The sequence below is a fragment of the Benincasa hispida genome, chromosome 7 (assembly GCF_027475165.1).
Source record: "Benincasa hispida cultivar pf3 chromosome 7, pf3_genome.v1.1, whole genome shotgun sequence".
Lineage (NCBI taxonomy): Eukaryota > Viridiplantae > Streptophyta > Magnoliopsida > Cucurbitales > Cucurbitaceae > Benincasa > Benincasa hispida.
The window spans coordinates 39,675,175-39,680,530 of record NC_143484.1 but is presented as its reverse complement, the minus strand read 5'-3'; the positions used below and the strand labels follow the sequence as shown (position 1 = coordinate 39,680,530).

Genomic DNA, 5,356 nt, shown 5'->3' with positions numbered 1-5,356 from the left:
GTGATCTCACAAGTCTGAATTCGCCATTTAACCCTATTAAGAAACTCATCAAATACTCTGTTTGGAAGAATCCTTCCATTTTCTTACATCCACTACAACTACATTGATTACAAGTACATCATGGCTTGTATGTAATGAACTCATCCCAAATGCTTTTAAGTCTTGAAAAAAGAGTGACAAAATCTTGATTTTGTCTTATAGTAAACAATTCACGCTTGATATGAAAAATTCTAGGGACATTTCACTTTTGAAATCGTGATTTTAAATCCTCTATAAATTAGGGTTGGCAACGGGATCGGGGCGGGGCGTCCCCCGTCCCCGCCCCTGCCTTCGGGGGACGCCCCCTGCGGGGCGGAGATTCCCCATCAGGGAAACGGGGTCCCCACGGGGATTCTTTGTGGCAGACTTCAACGGAGGGGAGGGATGCAAAGTAAAGTTTGTTGCAGATTGCAGAGGGGAGGGATGAGCGAGAGTAGAGGGATGTTTTGTTGCAAATTGCAGAGAGGAATGGGGAGGGGATAAAAATATATATATAAATTCGGGGTCGGGGCAGGTCCCCAGTATGACGACAAAAATAATTTATTAGATAACTACACACAAAGGTCCTACTGGGAGTTGAACCCAAGTCGTTGGATTCAAAGTCCAAAGTGCTAACCACTACACCATAGAAGCAGATGTTTAAAATTATTTTCTTCAAGTTTGAAAAATCAAATATTAAATGATATAGTTTCTATTATAGGTTTACCTAAAAGTTTTTGTTTACATTTAGTTGATAAGAAAATTGGTACAAAAATTAGACAAATGAAAGAAAAAAGAAAATATCTATATGAAAAAAAAATATTTATTTAAGTTGTTCTTAAATTTGGCTCTTTTCCAATTCAAGATAATTTCAAATGAATTTATAAGTATACTAGAAGTAAGCATTCTTTTCTCCAAAAAAATAAAACTAAAACTAAAAATAAAAATAATAAAAAAAACTTTAAGATTAATAGTATAATTCAACTTTTGAAAGTCTAAAGATATTTTTGAAACGAGTTATTAATGAATTCCTTTCATATACTAATGATAAAAGATAGTACTATTAAAACTTTTGAAAGTTCAAGAATATTTTAAAAATATATTACTAACAGTTGCCATCTAAAACTACACTAAAGATATTTTTGCACTTTTTTTTTAAGAAAAATAACTTTTAAAAGTCTAAAGGTATTTTTTACATAAGATACAAAGTTTAAGGTATTTTCCATAATTTAGCCTACAATTGATTATTCAAAAATTAAATAGGTCATATTATTTTATTTATTTATATACTTTGTAAAGAAGGTAATTAGCAGAAAATTACAATGAATCTGTAAAAAGTAAAAATTGTTAATTAGAAAAATCAAATTGAAAACAAAAATGAGCTTTGAGAAAATAAAATCAGCTCTAAGGATCTAATTATAATAAATGTAATATTTAGTGTTGATATCCATAATTTACATAGGTTATAAATTTCATAAACCTCCCATTAAATTTCATGTTGTAACATAAACCCTTTGTATCTTATAAATAGTGTTGTATAATGTCACAATAATACACACCATAATTGATTTCAACTGTACTTTATTCTCTTTAACTTTGCTCTTTAATTTACGTCTTTCGTTCTAATTTCGTTCTTGTCTTGTTTTATTTTACAAAACGTTATCAACATGAATCCTATCACTTTAGAGATTTTGTAGAGATTAGAGTCGGTTTGTCGAAACATCAAGTTACTAATGATCCACCACGATAATTTACATATTTTCGAGGTATTTAAAATTTAGGGTATCTTTAATTTTTTCATAGAGGTCTACAAAATTAATTATTTTGAGAAATATGACATTACGTTTTTATGTATTTTTATGAGTTCTTTAATTTTCTGTGAATGAGGTTTAAATTTATTAGAATTGGACTAAACTTCCCAAATTTGACATTATGTTTTTATGTATTTTAAGAATTTAAATTGTCTTCGATTTCTTAAGACTACCAAATATGTCGAATTTTACTATTTAATTTTATTTATGTATGTCATATATGTTTAAAATTGTTTGGTACTTTGCATAAAGTATGTGGTTTGGTTTAGATTAAGGTTGTAAATCATAATCTTATTTTAGATTTAATTGAGAAGCGTTTCCTATTAGTTTATACTTTTCATATCTTTGAATAAAAAATTTGAATTAGGATGTTTATCTTTCATATTTCTAACAGTTAGGAAGTTTTTTTAATAGGGATTAAGATTCTCCTACTTATATTATCTCTTCCAATAATATTATCTTTTATCTCTTAAATATGATTAGAATAATCCAAGATTATCTTTATTTTTAATTTGAAGGGTTTGAGATTTAAAAATATTAAAGATTATTTTTTAAGTGAATTAGTTTTTTATAAGATTAAAAATAAAGCTTAATAATTTACTGTGTCATTAATCTATTAATTAATTATTAATTAAAAGATTAATTGATTAGAAATAAAAAAAATTGACTATCTATCCGATTGTTCTAGCTAGGTTGAGGTATTTAAACTAACTTAGGAGTTGAATTAATCAAATTTTTGTTGTTGATATTGAAATTTATTTGATTGTTGAATTTTAATTTTTTTTCATATGGATCAATTTATGAACATTTGAAATTTATAGTGGTTATATATATATATATATATATATATATATTTGATTAAATTCTCTTGTGGAAAATTTTATGAAAGTTATGTTTAATTGTTAATTAATTTTTTAAAGCTAATTTTGATTTAATGTGAAAATTGCATAAATCAATTAGTGTTCATTGTTTTTGTCTTGCACCTGTAGTTGCACATATTTCAAATCAACTAATATGCATATATTACTTTCATGTATCCATATATTACTTTCATTTATCAAACATGCTCGGGTTTTGCATTAGCCGTTTGAAAAAAAAATAGTTTGAAACATTGTGATGAACCATTTATATAATATCTTTTGAGGTTGAATAAAACAAATGGGCATATGTTGCTATAAAAAAGAATGAATCCCAACCAAATAATTTAATATCATTCACTGAAGTAAATGTTGCAATATTTAATAATTATGGTCGAAATCGTGTTAATAAAAGAATAAGTAATTATTCTATTAAAACCATACACACATAATATTGTACAGAAAAATTGATGCAAAAAAGACAATAATCTTATACATGACGTGTACTAAAAATCTTTTTAAAAAATAAAATCCTTAGTAAGAATAGGAAAATGATTTGTAGAAGGAAAATGATGTTTGGTTCTCAGTTTGAGTTGGTTGATAAGTCACTTGCTAGAACACTATAATGAGTACCTTAACCACTATTAAGTTTGATGGTTCTCGTACTATGTATGAGCATAACCAAAGAAAGAATTAAAAAATTGATAATGAGTAAAATTCTTCTAGCTTTAATTTTACTGATCTTGGAACTTGTGTGGATTGTATTAAGGAAAAACAAACAAAACAAAAAGTTAATAAAGCAGCCATAAGAAGCTCATAGCTACTTGAAATTATACACAGTGTTATTTGTGGGCAATTTGATGTTCTATATTTTGATAGAGAAAAGTATTTATTACCTTTATTGATGTTTTTTCACGTTATGCATATATCTACTTGTTGCATGAAAAATCTCAAACGATAAATGCCTTAAAGGTATTTATCAAATGAAGTTGAAAGGCAATTAGATAAAAATATGTGAAAATTCTAAGATATAATAGAGGTGGTGAATATTATGAAAAATATGATGAAAATGGACAATGCCTGGTCCATTTGCTAAATTCCTAGAAAGTCATGGCATACGTTCTCAATAGACAATGTCAGGAATATCACAACAAAATTGTGTTGCAGAAAGGCATAATCGTATATTAATGATCATGGTTAGAAGTATGTTAATTAATTCGTCCTTACCCATATCTTTGTGGATGTATGCTTTTAAAACCACTAAATACTTATCAAACATGGTTCCTAGTAAGTCAGTTTCAAAGACACCTTTTGAACTATGGACAAGAAGGAAACCTAGTTTAAGGCACCTATATGTTTGGGATTGCCAAGCGGAAATAAGAATTTGTAATCCACACCAAAAGAAATTGATTCAAGAACAACGAGCAATGAATTTTCATTGATTATCCACACACACAAAACAAAAATCAAAATGGTATGAATTTTATTGTCTTAGTTACAGTATGATAATAGTTGAAATTGAAAATGCAAGATTTATTGAAGATGGTGAAATAAATGGGAGTTTGGAACCACATAAAGTGGAAATTCAAGAAGGGTGCCAATTCCTTCATCTGTAGCTATTGACTCTCGTGCTTGATATATTAATTATGTTGTAAAATGATGCAAATAGGATAGGACTCAATGATTCATGCATCAATTTAGGCCTGATTGAGTACAAATTTTCTTGAGAAGGACCCAAGTATAAATCCAACTCAAGTTTCCTAGCAAGTCCAAGGTTGAACACAGGAAATGAGTAAGAACTAATGTGAAATGGCTAAAATGGATCTTTTTGTAGTAAATTGTGAATTGTATGCAAAGGCAGTGTAATTCTAACTCAGTAGACTAATAACTTACAAGGATGATGATGATGCGATGATGAATTTGATGTGATATGCGATCATGAAAAGCAACATGCGATGAGATGAAAGATAAGGTAGTTAATAAAGCAGGGTTAAAATGGTTCACTAACATTTTCCTATAGCAATGTATAAGCCATGTGTTCATACCAGAAACTCATAAATAATGAACTCCACCTCTCGGTGTCTTGGGCCACAATTTCCTATCTCTAGGATGCATGCGATGAGTTTTAACTTTATCTCTAAAGTTTTTCCTTTCCTTGTTCAACTAGTTCCACAATCTTATACTCTCTCGAGCTATTGATTGTTCTGTACTTAGACCAATCTCTCAATTTAATCTTAGTAATTAAATATGAATGTATTGAACAATATCAACGCCTATGTAACAACCCAAATTTGTACGCATACACTATAGGAAAGTAAATGTCAAATGTTAAGTAGGACGAAATTTTATTTAAAGGGGTGGTAAATGTAATACCCTAACCCTAATTTAGAAAGCAGGAAAACAAATAAAATATATAATTAAGAATGAAAAATATATAAATTTAATAGGAAAATCGGGTGGAGATTTAGAATTGGAAAAAACAGAAAATTTATTAATTATCCAAAAATAATGAATAAGGGGGCAGAATCAGGGAGAATTAATTAGAAGTTGGACGCTAGCTAATTCAGGAGACAATAGGCAGTAGATAACTTTTTGTTTGGGCACTGCTCATTGGAAGAATTGGAGGTGAATTAATTGCCCATATACTCTTAAAATTTGAAAGAGTTAAAA

At 28.5% G+C, this 5,356-nt stretch overlaps 1 non-coding gene across 1 annotated transcript; it reads right to left on the bottom strand.

Moving 5' to 3' along the window:
* Window positions 1-600: 600 nt before the first annotated feature.
* Window positions 601-672, bottom strand: TRNAQ-UUG (transfer RNA glutamine (anticodon UUG)). The gene has a single exon. It is a non-coding gene; the product is annotated as a tRNA-Gln (tRNA).
* Window positions 673-5,356: the final 4,684 nt, after the last annotated feature.